The sequence below is a fragment of the Cibotium barometz genome, chromosome 34, assembly GCF_041138505.1.
Source record: "Cibotium barometz isolate CiBa-2024 chromosome 34, ASM4113850v1, whole genome shotgun sequence".
Lineage (NCBI taxonomy): Eukaryota > Viridiplantae > Streptophyta > Polypodiopsida > Cyatheales > Cibotiaceae > Cibotium > Cibotium barometz.
Window position 1 is genome coordinate 41,368,250 of NC_141079.1, and position 18,753 is coordinate 41,387,002.

The following is an 18,753-nucleotide window of genomic DNA, read 5'->3' on the forward strand; positions in this document are numbered from 1 at the left end:
ACTCTTCCCCTTCACCCCCAGCCAGTGGAGGGTCTCTAGCACTTAGCATACTTCAAATTAGGTCACAAGCTTCTAGCTCAAGCTAGCTAAGGTCCTTGGCTTCAAGCCCATCTATTCCACGCATCAAACCGCCGACGGCAGTAGCAGATTTTCGCAGATTTCTAGGCGCCGTTTTTCTGAAGTAGAATGAAGATTTCTTCAAGCTCAGTTCAAATGTCTTCAATTCCTCTTAGTCCAAGGTGTAATCAAGCATGCTCTACAAGCTGGTGAAGACAGAAATCAGTTTCATCAAGTCTACATTGAGATCAAAGCTCTTCATCAAATCTGCAGGTGACTTTGGTAAAACAGAGATTAAGCTTTCATTATTTGGTCAAATCTTGTGTTTCTTGGCTTAATCCTCTACTAGACTCATTGCTATTGATGCCTTTGAAAGCATTTGAGCTCATTTGAAGTGGAAGGCACCAGATCTGGACTCCCCGCATACTCTGTTTTCTGCACACAAACCAGAGCATTAATTTGCTAATCAGTGATTAATCAGTGCTAATCACTGTACTTTGGTGCAATTGAGGGTTCAAATTAACCATTAGGTATTTGATACAGATCCCTATAACTTCAGATTTCAAATCGGAGTTGGTTTGATACTCCAACCATCCCGTACAAATTGGTTACTCTCAATTTAATGTAATTTCTGGTGATTTTATGCTGATAAAATTATTGTAATCATCTATTAAACACCAGATTGAGTTGTAAAAGGGTAGACACTGCCCTTGAATCTTGAATTTGGATCAAGAGGTAAGACCCCCTTCACATCACCATGAATTCAGCACAGGAAATAGCCAAATTTAACGGAGAACAGTTTTATACATGGCAAACAAAAACCATGTATTTGCTGATGAGGAAAAATCTGTGGGGATTAGTTGAAGGGAGAGATGAATGCCCAGAGAGAGGGGAAAATGAGTGGAAAAGTAGGAATGAAAAAGCATTGGGGCTTATTGCACTCAGTTTAAATGATGAGATCATTCATCATATCACAGGGATACAGTGGGCAAAAGATGCATGGGATGAACTCAATAAATTATTTGGTACACAAGCAAAAAATTCCAAGATAAATTTGTTAATGCAATTCTACAAACTGGACATGAAGGAAAGTGAACCTTTAATCACACATCTGAACAAATATAAAAGCATTAAGCAACAGCTGGCAGCTATTGGCAAAAAGGTAGAAGATGATGAAGCATTAGCTGTACTTTTGAAGAGTGTGGACAAAGGAGATTATGAAAACATTGTAGCAACACTAAAGAATGTACCTGAACTGAAGATACACGAGATAGAAGCAGCTCTACTAGAGCAAGAGAGCAGAGGCAAAGAGAAGAAAGAGCTCGACTCAACAGCAGGAGAGGAAAAAGCATTCTTCACCTGAGGAGGATTCTCTCGAGGACGAGGACGAGGAAGAGGCAGAGTAGGAGGGAGGACCTTCACTTGCCACAAATGTGGAAAGCCAGGACACATGGCGAGAGACTGCTACAGCAAACCCAGTGAAGAAGGAACGACATCGGCAAACTTCATGGAGGCTCCAAGAGAAGTGGAGTCGGATCATCTTTTCTGAGAGAGAGAGAGAGAGAGAACCCACAACCCAATGTAACCTGCCCCAATAAAGTAAAACCACCTCTGAGCCACCGATGATGTAGGCCAAGTGGTAGATGTATGTGTGAGCACTTTAGTCAAGGTCGCGGGCACTTATAGTAGCCTTGGACACATAGAGAGAGAGAGTGTCAAGGACTATGGAGTTTAGGGACTTGAGGCACTGGTCGCGGGCTATCAAGTAAGAGGGAAACTTGATACAGGGTCCAGGTGTGTTAGGATTATTCACTTGAGGGGAGGTGTTGAAATATACAAGTGAAAAGGGTGTGTGTGGGAACAAGCTCTTGGATAGAGGCTGTAAAAGAGGAGATGTAATTGTGAAAGAACCTGTGAAAAGGTTAGGAGAATCTACTGGGAGAGAATAATGGGTAGCATGAGGGAATTTAGGAGTGTGGAGTTATTCTGGGAGATATTCAGGGAGTGAATCATGGAGAAATCAATGGGATTTGATGCTTGATGTAAACTCTATAAATTGAGGCATAGCCCTAATGAGAATTTGCTGGTTTTTGAGTATCCATGCCTACATTAATCTATCTGCTAATTATTCACTAATTACGTCTTAATCACTTGCTAATCACTTTGTTAATTATATTGATTCTAGTGTTTGATCCACCATAGCTCATCATTCAGCTCAAATTTCAACAGTTCCCCAACTGCTCCGTTTGCTCATCAAACTTCTTTTGCAGCTGCATGCATGTACTTGAGGTTTTTCTGGTATAGGTCCTCAGACAAAATACGCTCATGGGCCTTATCTAGTAGCATCTCTCTTTGGGACATCTGGGCCACCTCTTGCTAACGATAAATGCAGTCAGTCATTTGTGTGATGACCTCTCTTGCCATGTGGGAGAAACCAAGGGTGAAATTGGGCATATCTCAGTGGGCTACATGTACACTTTCTGCATAAGCCTGATTGCTAGAATGGAAGCTTCCCGAGCATGCCCAATGGAGAGTGTTGACAGTCTTCTATGTAGCTCTGGGTGAAAAAGGGCTTGCCTCAACATATGATGGCATTTCGGCAAAGCATTCTGCATTCTAGAGGCGGTGTCTCAAAGAGGTTCCTCTTGAAAAACTCATGTTTTTGCCGCTCTTCCTCCTCCTTCACAGCCTTCTTGGTGGCTTTTGCTTAGCAGTTGCTAGCTCTTCTTGTGTTGGTCTTGGGCTGGGGGCGACGGAGCCTGTTCTATAACTTTTGGCTCATGGTGTGGCCTCTTTGCTAGTGGGGGATGAAGAGAAGTATATGGAGAGGGTAAAGAGGTGGGGGATTAAGAGAAGTAGACGGAGAGGGTAAAGAGGTGGGGGATTAAGAGAAGTAGATGGAGAGGGTAAAGAGGTGGCTGTAATATCCGGGCTGCTCACCTGGATTACTCGAGGTAACTCCTCCCATCCAGCTGCATAATAGAGAACTCTGATAAGTACGTGCAGCTCTCAAAAAAGTTAATCCACCCAGTTCACCATCTAACCTTGGTGGCAAGGTAGTCATGCTGTAGGCGATTGAAATGGTATGTCCACCTGGTGGTGAGTAAGAACTATAATGCACGAGCTGGCATGACAAGATCCTCCTATGTAATATTCGCCCATTCAAAACCATCCTTGTTGGGGCTTCCCTTGTATAAACCTTTGGTGAGATTTGATGCATTTGAGGCCGATCCATATGGGGGAGTGACAAAGCATCTATGACTAGCTCCATGCTGAGCGCTGCACCTGGTGCCTCTGTCCCTCGTTATCCAAGACCTCGCTTGTATGCTGATTGGCATCGTAGGTCTTTGCTGTGAAGTATAGGGCATTTTATAGGCTAGGCCCCTAAGGCTATAAAGTTGAAACCTACCCAAACCAAGCTGCTCTCCGACTTTTGCACCCTTGCGGGGTCTGAAACTATGACCGTGTAACATGGTCCAGTGTAATAAAGGAGCTTGTGCTCCACCTTATGATTGTTCTTCATAAGGGAATGTACAATATGCCCGTTGACTTGTTTCATCAAGGCTTCACCCAGATGAGATAGTTGGATTGGGTGATTTGCGTACTCCTTGAAGTAGCCACCTGGCGGGTCGCTTCCTGCGAATGGCGGTGTGACGAAGAACCTCCCTTGAGGAGTCGGATTCATTTGACATAGTGCAGGCTGGCTAGTGAGTGTGAGAGCTCGAGAGAAAAAATGGCAATATTTTGGCTAAGGGGAGAACTGAAAGTGAGAAAATAGAGGGGTGGGTCCCATATTTATAGCTCTGGCAAAAGGAAACGAGGGTCATGGCAAGTCTAGGGAATGGCCGTGGCACTTGTAGGGAACAGTCGTCAAGGTGAACGAATGGTTGTGCCAGTTGGGTAGTGGGACCAAACGGGCATGGCAAGTCAAACGATTAGCCTTGGTATCAAAAAATCTAGAGCAAACGGGTGCAGGCTGCAAAGGAGAAGCAATCAGGCATTCGCTCACTGAATTAGAAAGGAATGGCCATGGGGAGCTTCGAATGGTTGGGGCTTCGATGAGTTGAAACGACCATGGCAGTTGAGTTGCAGAAGGAACAGATGGGGAAAACTTTGAACGGTCGGGGAATGGTCTGGGAATCCCAGAAACTAAGAAGAGAATGAACGTGGGCAAATGTGGTATGGACGTGGCATTTATTATTATTATTATTTTTTGGTGTGCACCCTGAGGCTGGTTTTGTACATAGAGGCTATGCTACCAGCACCCCATTGCGGGTTTTGTACTGACCGCATGCCCAATTCGCCAAAGTAAGGAGTCGATTCCAATTAGGAAATGGCGAGGTGGTGGGTAGAACTTCCTTGAGGGATTCTGAAGCAAGTGGTAAGGAAGTACCTGAGGCTGAAGGCATTAATGATGGCATTGTAGTACTCTATTGTTGTTGTAGTCTCATAATAAGTGGGGGGGTTGTTGTTAATGGTATAGCGGTAAGGAGCTCTATCAGTGGCAGCATGGGGGTTGTGGTGTCACTATGAAGCTTCTACTTTTCCTTTTCTTGGGCAGCCCTGATAGCAGATGTTGCCTTGGGTGTCCATTGATGGGTAGGGGACTACGGAGTAACATGAGGTGGAGGTTTAGGTTGGGGAGATTTGGGGATCCAAACGTGATGATTGCCCTCATAGAAGTGTTGGGCATGGAGAAGAGGTTTTGGGATCCATCGAGGAGTTGATTTTGTAAGTTAAGGGTTTGATTGAGGGTTGGGATGCCATGGAGAGCGCTTGGGCTTGCGTTTGTCCTGTACCCTGCAGGCTTAAGGTTGGCGAATCGGTTGTCGACGTTGGGGACGAGGAGCTTTGGGTGCCTATGGCAAAGGGGATGGTTGGATATTTTGAGGATCCACAATTTAGATTAGCCCTCATAATATCCTTGAGCTGCAAGAAGCTTTTGAGGTACCCAAAGGCGAGATATCAAACCCTGCGGAGTTTTGTTAATAAGGTTAGCATGTAAATTGGGTTAGTGTGACTTGGTGCGGCAGTAGCTTGTGAAGTGGCAATGTGAGTGGTGATTGTTGCTGTGCGTGGTGGGGGGGGATGTGAGAGGCAAAGATGTTGTTGGAATGAGAAGCAGCCTCTTTTTTAGGGGGATGGATTGATAGGAGTGAGGTGATGTGATGATGGGGGGTGGTGAAATGGGAAGTTCTTGGCATGGGGGAGAAACGGGAACTGGCTCTTCATCTATCATAAGGAATGTACCTTGGCCGGAGGCTAGCTGCAAGGTCATCGTCCATGCATCCTAGTCGATGCTGCACACTGGTTAGGCTCATCCAACCCCTTTCGAGTACTATCTCTTCACGCATGGTTCCTGCAGAGAGTAGGCATCACGTAAAACTTCCCTTCCAAGGGATTATTTCCTATGTGGAACAAAAGCATGACTGTGCCTACACAACGAACATGCTGACAATGGTGGGGGTCTCTTTGAGTGTGGGTTCCCCAATGGAACGCCAAGTTTCATAGGACATCAAATTGTAACTAGCTCTTATATCAACAACTGCTAATTTTTGGACAAAGCTTGTCGGGGTGGTCATTCCCGAGCTGGCTTCACCTACTAGTCATCTTCTTCTAAGTCAACCAGTTGGGCCATGTTGACCATGATATGTCTTTGCAAACTTGGCTTGCCTTGCTTTGGCCTCTTCTTGTGCAGCGCATTTCATGTCCTCATAGTCTTTCTTTTGTTGTTTTTTATCGTGGATGGATTTTAAGGTGGCCTCAGTGAGAGGGCCATAGTAGCATTTAAGTTTTCTACCATTGAACCAACCATCTCAGTGTTTCAATGCACACCATGCCTTATGGAGTTATCTCAGAGACTAGGAAGGGTCCTAAGCCTTTGAGCTTGAGCTTCTTCTTGTGTGTCTTGGTGCTGAATAAGTGGACCATTTCACCCTAATTCATTTTCTTGTCCTTAAGCTGGTCGTTAAACCATTGTTTACGCCTTAACTTCTCTATGATCATGTTGTATTCTGCTAAAAGGTGTGTTTCATCGAGCTTTTCAAGCTCAAAAAGGTGACAGTTGAGGGCATTTCTAGTGATTGTTTCTTTCACTATGACACGCAAACTAGGGACTAACAACTCCATGGGCATGAGTGCTTCAGTACCATAGGTTAAACTGAAGGGGATAGCACTGTTGTTGCCTTGTATGAAGGTCTACAAGCCCAAAGTGCAGCCAGCAACTTCTATTCCCAATCATTTTGTGGCTGGCCTCCATGGTTTTGGTTAGAATGGCATAAAGGATTTTGTTTGTGCTTTCAACTTGGCCATTCGCTTGTGAGTAATATGGGGACAAGGAACTCTTGCAAGAGGAATTAGATTACCTAGTTAATGATGCATGTCCCATTGTCTCTCTGACGAGATCAAGGGGGAAACTGAAGTGGGTGATGAAGTACTGATTCTTAGAGAAATTTAGTAGTCGATCTAGTATCGGCCTTACGGGTTGCGCGCGCTTCTCCCACTTGGTGCAATAGTCCATGGCAGCAATTATGTATCAGGCTTGAGTGGACTGATAGGTCCTGTGAAATCTATGTCCCATTTCTCGAATGGTTATAAGGACACGATGGGGTTCAGCGGCATGTGGTCCTTGAAATAAGGAATTGTTGTATGCTGGCATTCATATCATTTGTATGTTGGCATTCATATCATTTGACATATTCTGCAGTGTCAGTCCCATGAGAGTGGGCCACCATAACCCAGTTGTGGAGAACCCCACGAGCAGTGATATCTACTGCAAAGTGCCCCCCAACACAGGCAAAGTGAGCTTATTCAAGGAGGAAGACATATTCGTCTTCCAGGTAAGGTCAAGGAAATAAACTTGGCAGGCCCGGGTGAAGACCCTAGGCCGATATTCATTGGAGAAGACCTATCTGCATAAGAGGAGACTAAGCTTATCGCTCTACCGACTGAATTCCAGGATTGCTTTGCTTGGAAGTACATTGACATGAAGGGTGTACCTCCAAAAGTGGTCCCAAGCTGCACACTATCAGACCTCTAGGCCGCCGACTCATATTGAACAAACCGATCAGCCATTTGGAAGGTCTTGAAATGCTTGGGCCCTTGACTTGTCTCTTCTGCTTTAGCACTTTTCTCATCAATTAGCCTTTTGGCTTCTTTCTCAGCAAGTGCTAACTTCTTTGTTGTGTGCCTTGCGCACTGAGCGGCAAAGCTTTTCTGAGACTTGTTTGGGTTCAGTGGGTCTTGCTCAAGATGAGAAGCGAATGGATGTGGCACATTTGGAACGGCCATGGCACTTCCAAAATGGTTGTGGCACTGTCAGAAGTGGGAATTTCCAAAATTTATCTCGGACTATATGGCTGCAGGTTTGACAGCATCCCTGAATATTCTCTGATAGTACAGTTACCTCCCTAGATTGAATGCACTTCAATATTCAAATCATGCCCAATTAAATGTAAATATACTATTTTTAATGCATTTGCCACTTTTAGGGAGATGATCTTGCCAGATAAGGACTACAAATAAATGGAACAAACATCGCAAAAGTGCCATGGCCGTGGCCATGGCCTGAGAAGCAAACGAGCATTTTCTTCTCAGAGGAGCTTGGCAGAATGCAGTTTCGCTTGGTTTTTTGCTCACTCACCTATTGATTTAGGTGCTTCACTAGTGTTTTTTTTTTGTTTTTATTTTAACAAGGAGCTAGAGCTAGTCTCTAGCTACCTATTGCTACCTTTAATGCATGATTTAACCTAACAAATTGAAATTAATTTGAAGATTAAGCTAGAATGCAAACATAAATGTGAGACACCCCTGCCCCCTTCGCGCACCGGAATCCAGGGAGCTAGCAACGGAAGTAGCAACCTCTCACACAGGGCAAGGTTTCCCACTCGGGGCCTCGCCATGAATGTTCGGATAAAGAGACTAATCCCTCGGTCCATCCAAAACTGAACCCGAAAAAAAATTTCCCCGCCCAAAAAGCATAGACGATTCCTCCAGGAAAAATATTCTAACGTAGTCAAGGACCTTAACTAACCTTTGTATTTTGACCAAACCCACGGGTCACAAGGCCGAATCAAAGGAGAAACTTGTACTTGGTTCATAGAGATCAACGCTGGTTGATTCTTTTTCCATAGAACAAGGATTATCCTGTGACTTACTTCAACTATCGTAACTTGAACAGAATTGAATTTTAATTATAGGGATCCATTAGTCCAATCCCATGGTTTAGCCAACCACCCAACCACTGTATTGATAAGATCCATTATGAAAATCTGGTTATGTTTTGTCCCAGGTACCAGGGAAAAGAGTTCCCAGGCCCCCTAGCCGGCTCTCATGCAAAACTTAAATAGACACACCACTTACTGTGAGATCCCTGTCCCCACCACGCAACGGATTCGGGGTGCTAGCAGCGGAAGTAGCCTTTCTTGCGTGGGCCAGGCTCCCACACTCAGGGCCTCGTCCCCACGGATATCCGGACACGAGACTAAGCCGTCGGTTTTTCCAAAACCACGGACTCGGAAAAACTTCCCTTACCCGGAAAGCACGGGCGATTCCACGAGGATAACTTTTTACTCTAGCGTACTCAAGACCATTACTGATCAAGCTGATCCGACTGCACCTATAAAGATACTCGGTCAGATCAAGGAAGAAACTTGCACTTGGATCATTGGGATCAATGCTTTTTTCCCCATCAAGAGGCACAGCCGTTGATTCCTATCCATAGAACAATTACTATCCGGGATTTACTTTATCTATCGTAATAACAGAAATTGAGTCTCGATTTACGGATCCATCAGTCTAGCCTAACCCCAACCACTGTAGTGATGGGATCCAATTAGAAATTTGGTTAGGTTTTGTCCCGGGTACTAGGGGAAAAGAGTTCCCAGGCCCCCTAGCCGAAAGTTCATGCAAACATAAAACTAGTCACACCACTTACACACCCAATATGAAATTGCCTTTTTCTCAGCATCAACTAACTTTAAAACAATCCTTTAATGAAACCATTATGTCACTGATGACAATCCTCGAAATCTCTGGTTGAATCCATATTGCCAATCATTCATTCATCGGTGTACTTATGGCATCATTGGCAACCAGAACGCTCACCACCTGTTCACTCAGGGGCCTTTTCAATAGTTCCTAGCTCATAGTACCCGACAATATTTTCACATATAAAAATCAAGATGGAATCCTCGTTGAAGATTAGCAAGATCAATCAACAGATCCATATAAGAGAGCCATGGACTCATCTGTTGAGGACCAGCAAGGTCAATCAACCAGATCCATGCCCGGTTTCAGAAAATAACTCTTACTCCTTGTTCCAATATCTTCCACGACGCACGTGTGGGTATCTTCGGTGACCTAGAGCCCGAGCAATGTATGGTCAGCACCCTCTAGGATCCTTCGCACAGGTGACCTAGCGCTTCACTCATGGGCCGCTTCCTTGGTCCCTCATCCACCGTACCGGAAGCTCACCATTTAAATCGATGGTCAAGACCTCGATCGACCTTGCTACGTGAGACGTCCTCCATTGACTCTCCGTCAGCAGTTGCAACTTTATTAGATTGGTCTCCATGACCTTACCTTAATCCACAAGATGGTCAAAATGCTTCCCCAGCATTCTTGACATAAAACAGTCATTTATAAACAGGTCACAAAATACAGTTTCTATATCGAACTCTCGTCTTTCCACATTATCCCTCCTGAGTCCACATTACTTATTCCACATTCCATTCATATGTGTACTCATTCTCATCCATTCACTCATATCGATGACACATTATTTCACATACACATTCACATTCATTATTCTACATACACATCCATGTTCGTACATCCACATCATACATCCAATCCCATATCTGCATTCATACATACACATCCATATCCACATCCATACATCCACATCCACATTCACATTCACATCCATACATCCACATCTACATGCATACATCCATTTTCACATCCTCATTCATACATCCACATCCACATACATACATCCACATCCGTATCTACATCCATACATCCACATCCACATTCACATTCACATCCATACATCCACATCCGTATCTACATCCACATCCACATCCACATTCACATTCATACATACACATCTACATGCATACATCCATTTTCACATCCTCATTTATACATCCATATCCACATATATACATCCACATCCGTATCTACATCCATATCCACATTCATTCATACATCCACATCCACATTCAAATTCATACATCTATTTCCACATTCCTATTCATATAACCACATATGCCTTCACATCTATTCTTTTACATCACATCCATTCTCGCCCTATCACAATCCATATACATCTTATCCCATCACATACACTTCTTACCTTATCCCATACACATCTTATCACATCTAAACTTATCTTATCACATCCTAACTCATCTCATATGCATCTTATCACATCTTATCACATCTTATCACATCTCATCACATCTTATCACATCTTATCACATCTCATACACCTCTTATCACATCCTTGGATTAATCTAATGGGTCCATAGGAAACTTAATTCAAAAATTTCAGAAAACCTGGACCTTTCGAGCACTCCGGGTAAGTCATCGATTCTATGCAGAACTATGTTTAAGAATTGCAGGAAGACAGATTGGTTGTGCAGACATTATGTGTATTGCATTTTTTATTTTTCAAGATATTTTCAAATGGGAAAAAAAGCTTGGAAACGGGAGAAGAAATCTGGGAAAAATATATTATTTCTTTGAAAATTTTATTTTTTCCTCTGGAAATTTTTTTCCTTGAACCTTTTGGCTTTCCGCATTCTCGAAAAATCTTTTAACCTTTCGGATTCCAGAAACTTTTGACCTTTCACATTCTGATTTTGTGCATAGAGGTATGCATAAAAGTTGATTATTTTATTGTAAAAGTGTTACTTTTATCATATTGGATTTCATGCATAGAAGTATGCATAAAAGATATTCTTTTTATACTAAAAGTGTGATTTTCATCATAAATGAAATTTATGCATAACTTAGATGCATAAGAGAAATTCTTTTATTCTAAAAGTGTAATTTCTACCAAATTGAATTTATGCATAGGAAGATGCATAAAAGAATGGATTTTTAATTCAAAAGTGTTATTCTCATCCAAATTGAATTTATGCATAGGAAGATGCATAAAAGAATGGATTTTTAATTCAAAAGTGTTATTCTCATCCAAATTGAATTTATGCGTAGGAAGATGCATAAAAGATGGATTTTTAATTCAAAAGTGTCAATTCTGAGATCTAATTTGAGTTTATGCATAGGAAGATGCATAAAAGATTGAATTTTAATTCAAAAGTGTCATTTTCATTTAAAATAAATTTATGCATAGGAAGATGCATAAAAGATTGATTTTTATTTCGAAAGTGTTAGTCTCCTTAAATGGAATTTATGCATAAATAAATGTGTAGAGAAATCTTATATCAAATATAAGAATTCTCTTGTATTCTATAAATGGATATGGGAAGTGATAGGATGTGATAAGAGGCATGTGAGATGTGATAGGATGTGATAAGATGTGTATGAGATGTGATAGGATGTGATAAGAGGTGTATGAGATGTGATAAGATGTGATAAGATGCATATGAGATGAGTTAGGATGTGATAAGATGCGATAAGATGCATATGAGATGAGTTAGGATGTGATAAGATGAGTTAAGATGTGTATGAGATGTGATAGGCAAATCCATAGCACAGAGCTCAAATTATGGCAATAAAGGCTCTCATAGGCCTAAGCCCCCTCGTGAAAACCCTACCACTCTCTTCAACTGACATGGATCCACTTCCAAGAAAATAGAGACTTGTAAGTAAATAGATTATTCAACTCAATCAACTCATCAAAAACCACAAGTTCAACATATTCAAGAATTGAATAAATAACATGTAAAATACTTAGCTCATCAAAACGACTCAACATTGGGTGCAATCTTTCTCCCCTCGTGTGTGGTCTTTCTCCACACACGAGTATTTACGTAATTTTCCAAGAATAGGCCATAGCCTCTAAAAATACCCAAAAAAAAGTCCTTTTACTTTCACAACACTCTCTTATGCTCAAAATAGAGTGTCCATAAATTGAGGCTAGGGTTAAAGCATATCACACTTTACAAAAGTATTAAAGTTCAAGTCTAAGCTTGATAAATCCAAGCTTTAAAAATAAATCAAAATGTGCACTTGTTAGCACATATATATACAAAGCTTGTGGGTGGTTGCATGATGAGGTTATCTAGTTTTGTTTAGTGGGTGCCCTTGGGTTTAGCCTGAAAACATGCATTTTTTCAAGAAGAATAGCCAATCTCTCCTAGTTAGCCAAGGAGTTTCACTTCAAGGTCTTCTAATGAGACATCATATTCAAATTTGGGTACCTAAAACTATAATCTGATTGAATATCCAATAATTTTAAATCCCCTTTTCTTTGGGAACCAAAATTGTATACATGCCCTTGGAGGACAGGTACATTGAATGTGAGTAAATTGCCTATAACTTTTACATTATTACTCATATGATGTTCCCACTTTTCATATCATAAATTCAAATAACATAGAGCTTAAGGGTTGTTGCAAGATCAGGGTATCCAGTTTTGTCCAGTTTATGCAGAACTGGGACATAGCTTGGAGAGCAAATTTTGGGGGGCAAGGTACTTAAAATTAGATCAAGCAAATAATAAAAAATACACTTGCCCTTAAATTAACCTAATATAACTTAAATTAATATAAATTAGTCTAATTAATCAAAATTAATCAAAAATATGATGAAATAATAAACAAATGATCTTTACATACTTAGAGTGATCCAATTTATTTTTCCATAGATGCACCATTACAAGTACACTAGTCCCTATAGGTTTTAGATGATTCACATCAAAAATGTAATTTTACTAATTAGATTATTAATATTTACAGGTCTTCTGATAGTCTGGAAGAATTTTAAAAAAGAGATCATTAAAAATCCAACCATTGGATTTGCAATTTTTACTAACCACCACATTCTACTAATGTCTTAGTATCTACCCACTCTTTTAATCTACAAGATTGAGGATTTTAAGTGGTAGCTATTGTGGGTACAAAAACAGGCGTATATTATAATACTTTAGAGACCTTGAAATATTTAAAGAAAATAGACAAATATCTTAAAATTTTCTTGAAAAATCAAGTTAAGCTCCATATTATGTGAAGATCTAAGGTACAAAGTGGGAATCTCATATGAGTTTATATGTAAAAGATATTAGCATTTTATGGAATCAGTTCAAATTTGGGACAGGGTGTATACATTGACCTTGTACCTAAGAAAATGAGGACTTTTGACCATCTAATGCTTAATCAAATTATGCAACTATATTTCCAACTTTGAATATGATGTTCCAACAAAAGAACTTGAAACGAAATTCCTTCATTTACTAGGAGAGATTAGCCACTAAAGGTAAACAAATGCCTGTTTTTTTACTGTTTACAGGGTGCCTGAGTGGACAAAACTGGGCACCCTGATCTTGCAACCACCCTTAACTTGATTTATCAAGTAAATTTTTTTGTGCTCTACTACTTTTTATATTATTTAAAAGGCATTAGAATTGTTAAAAACATACTATTTTGTCCTCCCACCACATCTACCATTTAAAATACTCAATTTGTATGGATCTAGTGATGATTAGATTGAGGAAGATTAGTAGAATGTGGGTCTAATGTAAAATTACAAATCTAATGGTTGGAGTTTTGTAGATTTACTTTGGAAAATTTGTTATGACTGTTAGAGGCCCATTAAACCAATTGTAATGTAATTCTAGAAAATCAAATATTCAATCTTTCAATCTAAAAAGTCTAGGAATCAATATAATTTTTGCCATGAATTTATGAAAAAAAACAATAGCTTATCCTCCCAAGTGAAAATTCCCATATTGTGTCCACTCTCCTCTTTTCAAGTCTAAAACCAATCCTAGTTAGGTTTGAAAATCTAGGCTTCGTAAACTTCAAAGCCTAGATATCATGCCATGTGTGAGGCTTGGGTAGGCACAAATCTTATATATGCATGCCACTTTATGTCCACATGAGCTTCGAGAGGATCCACATAAGCACCTTGCCACCTCCACTCTCCATGTCAACATAGTCAACCTAGTTGACTCCCAAGCTCATCATCCTAGTCATCATTAATGCCACATCTTCTTACCACCTTTGCATGCCACCTCGCACTTGCTGACATGGCATGCCACATCATAGAATTGCCACATCAGCCATAATAGTGCCACATGTCAAGAAAATGCCATGTGTCATGCACGCATGTGACACATGGCACCTCCTTTCCATTTTTTTCAAAAACATATTTTTGAAAAAGTTAATTTAGTATATTTTTAGTATTTTTTTTAAAAAAGAAATAAAATATAGAACTTTAAATAATAAAATATATATATAACTTATTAATATATAAAAATTTAAAATCACTAATTTTAAAGGATTATATTTTAGAATTAGATAAATAATATTATTTTAAAGTTCATGTTATTTAATTTAAAAAATAGTTTTTTAAATTTAATATTTCTTAAAAATATTTTATTTATAGGATAAACCTTTGAATAAAATTTAAAAAAAATAAATTATAAAAGAAAATATAGTTATATAATTATAAAATAAAAAATAAACTTAAAGATATATTTATATATCTAGTAATGATAAATATTTAGACTTGTAAATATTTATTATTAATAATATTAATTTTGAAGTGGATAATAGTTTATCTTTGATTATCTTTATGTTTATCTTAATTATCCAATCAATCTTAGATAGGAAATCTAATGAGATTTGAAGTGGATAACCTATTTTTCCTATATAATCACACGTCTCTAGTACTATCCCACACTTATCTCTAGTACTATCCCATCTCATTGAGCCTTCATAATTTTTTCTCTCTTAGCTTCCTTGAGAATGGATTCTCAAAGTCGTAGGAGTTGGAAACATGATAGGACTAGACTTCCCCCCGTCCACCAAGTTCAAGAGGAGAAGAGAAAAAGGGTAGCTCGTGAGAGAAAGAGAGAGTGGAGAGCACGTCAACACAAGAAACATCTTCTATTGGGCGAGATGATCCAAGCCTTGCTCCTCCTCTTCCACTTCCTCTCCCTCTGTCCACCTCCCCCCCACTACCCCTTATTTTAGATAATCCACATGAACCCTCCCTTCCTAAGCCCCCTTCTCTTCTAGAAGAAGCCAACCCCCCTCCTTTGGGCGCCCATAGTGTGGATATGAAAGAACTATCAAAGTCAGGGGTGCATCGTCGTGCCCATGCAATCTTCCAATCCTATTTCAAAGACCTCACGCCTTCATCATAGGCATGCATGCTTGATGCTTTGATCGGTCTTCCCAACATGGCCAACTACAGGGTGCTTCCTGACATTGGAGGTCGAAGAGAGAGGAGATCTATCATGGCGGTGCTACAAACTGTTCGTCGTTCCTATTAAGAAGAGGAACTTTGCGAACGCTTTGGCTGCTCTCAGAGACGGGCTATTGTGGAAACCATAAGTAGCTCCCAAATGAAGGGTAAGGTGAGTGCCACATCTTGCATCCTTTCCATAGCACCACACGCACTTAGAGTTGGGTTTATTAGAAGGCAAAGTTTAGATGCCCATGAGGTTGGTGCTTTGTGGGGGCGAGTAGTGGTCGTGTAGCTAGGCATGATCGCCTCTACTAGATGAAACCACTACAGCCTTGATATAAAGTTTTTGGGAGAAAAATTATCGTGCCTCGCCAGTTTTCAAGAAAGCTTTGTGTCGTAAGAGAGTGACAAGAGGAGTGTTCATTGAGCACGGTGCTTGCTTTTTTGAAATGACCCAAAAAGAGTTGTATTCTCAGTTTGTGGCATCATATCCAGAGCTTAAAATTAGGCAAAGGTCATTTAAGGGGTGTAAGCCTTAGTTTGTGAGGTACTTACAACAGCGTGACACATGTTGTTGTCGCTACCATGTTGAGGTCTAACTTTTTTATGATGTGTTCCGTTCTCTTAGTGGGCATAGAGAGTTGCCTTCTTGTAGTCCTCGTGATTTCATCCACTCTATTTTGTGTGTATGCATGGAGGATGTCCCGTTCCATAGCATGCCTTGTGTGGAGAGCAATTGCACATCATATGGTTCACTTGCACATCTTGATGCAAGTGACCAAGAGATAGTGCCATGGCGACGTTATGAGTATGTGACACACTAGCTCCAGAGTGGTAGTAGGCAGTCCAAGAAGCTGCAGCTTGTGGACAAACATACACCATGCTGTCACTTCACATCCACATTTAGGGAGTAAATCTACCCCTATATACGGCACAATCATTAAGCCAAGTGGCAGGATCGTCAGTTCCAAGCATGCCTAGTAGAGTTTCCTATTGGTGTGGTCATCTCTGTGGTTGATTTTGCAGAGAACTACACCTTCACACCTTTTCAGGAGATACAATCTGAGTATTACTTCTCGAAGCAAGTAATGGTTATATTTTATCATATTTGTTTCGTGTTTGAGCTATATTACTTATTTGATTTTTTGTGTCCCAATTGTCTCTCTTACTTACCTCACAGGTTGCTATTATGGTGCACATTAGCTATCGACATGTAGAGGCCCATGTAGATGAGATAGTGAGTACCCCTGATGCCCGTGTGATTATTCGAGAGTATCATTTCTATATCAGTGAATGATCGTTCACATGATGCACATTTGATGCACATTTTGTGTAACATTGTTTTCATCTCTATGACGATTTTTTACGAGATTGTGTGATCACATGTGGCTAGGGATGGGTTTGGTCGGATGGCCATGGCGCACAATTCAAGTCGGCTCACGATAGTTCTACTGGGTCTATAGGTAGTACTTATGGCTCTCTTATATTTGCAATTAAACTAAATTCACTAGAGCATCTTAAAGAAAACAATAACTAAGACTTTGTTTTATGGGTTTATAGGTGGCGTGTGTAGTCTAGTATCCTAGTGATTTGGTCATTCTTTGAGATTGGTCATGGGAAGGGAGAGCATGATGGTGTGGGCGCGTGTGTAAAATGTGCCGTGAGACATCATCAACTACAACAGGATGCTGAGTGGTTCAGAGATGCGGGCGACGTGGTTGAGTGGTGCTCCTAACATTTGTGTGGGAGTGCAGCATCATCGTATCCCAAACGTGATGCTCGGATTGTTAGGAGATTTTTTTGGCATGTGGATGGTGGCATGATTGACCATAGAGCCTCCCATGATTGTGACACAGTACAATGGCACCTTGGGCTTGCATTCCATTAGGAGCACGTGCATGGCATCCCCCACAATTTACACACGACATTTTGCATGTTTCTGTGGAGCATGTACGGATGGCGATTGGTCACATTGTGCCTCGAGAGGATGGGCACATGCATGGATATAAAAAGTCCTCTCCCCCGGGCATCCTTCACATCCAGCGTCGTCCGATGAGCACACAGGTCCTATGTTCATGGGGCCAGCTATGATTACCTGGCAGATTTGCTACTACAGGAGGGTGATGTATTTATTGTTATTGCCGGTGAGGGAAATAGCAAGGGAGTAGACTACTATCCGATGAATTGCACTAGGTCAAAGTGCATCCTTGACTAGGATACAGTGGATGATCATGGGTTTTCTTTTGACGCCCATAGCATGATTGTGGCAGGCCAGTTCTACCAGCACATTCGACTTCATCGGGGGGAGTCTTGAGTTCCAGTCGTGGAAGTGGGAGTTAGAGGCATTTTGGTTCTCTCATCTAGTGGTTACTACCAAGCTCACTCTTGATCGAGTACAGACTCGAAAATATAGTTCTCATCCTCGTTTTTGGCTTTGAGTGGATGACTGTGAGAGCATTCTAGAGCATTTGAGAGCTAGAGAGAGTGCTATTGACTAGATCTCTATCTTGATGGTGACTAAACTTACACCAGCTAGGTTAGCTCACTTACATTGAACTTAGATTTATTGGCAATGACTAACCTCAAAATAGCTGGGTAGTTCATTTTCATTATGCCTTGATCTTTTGAGTTAATGGCTAAACCCAGAGAGTGATTGGGTTAGCATAAATTCTGATGTACTTAGTTGATGTTTTTATCAATATGAGTTTTTTCATTATTGATGATCATTGCATTTTAGTTGATGTTCATGTATTTTTTATTTTTTTAACACTTTGGCTATCATATTATTTGTTAAAAATCCCCATGCCATCATACCCAAACATACTCCGATGGGGACCAAACTTTGCAAACATGTCCCCCACATGCTTACAAAGTTTGGTCCCCATCGGAGCACGTTTGGGTACGATGGTATGGAGAAGAGTGGGATTTTCCATGGCCTGTGGGGACCAAACTTTGTAAGCATGTGGGGGGGACCACCCCCACATGCTTACAAAGTTTGGTCCCCATCGGAGCACGTTTGGGTACGATGGTATGGAGAAGAGTGGGATTTTCCATGGCCTCTTAAGCACCAAGAGACTTGAAAAATCCTCACTGGGTGTTAATTACTAACCCAAAAATGCTTCGATGGTCACCAAACGTTGCAAGCATGTGGACGTGGGTTCCCCCCACATGCTTGCAAAATTTGGTCCCCATCGGATCATGTTTGGGTACGATGGTATGGGGAAGAGCGGGATTTTTCATGGCCTCTTAAGCACCAAGAGACTTAAAAACTCCACACTAGGTGCTAATTGTTAACCCAAAAATGCTTTGATG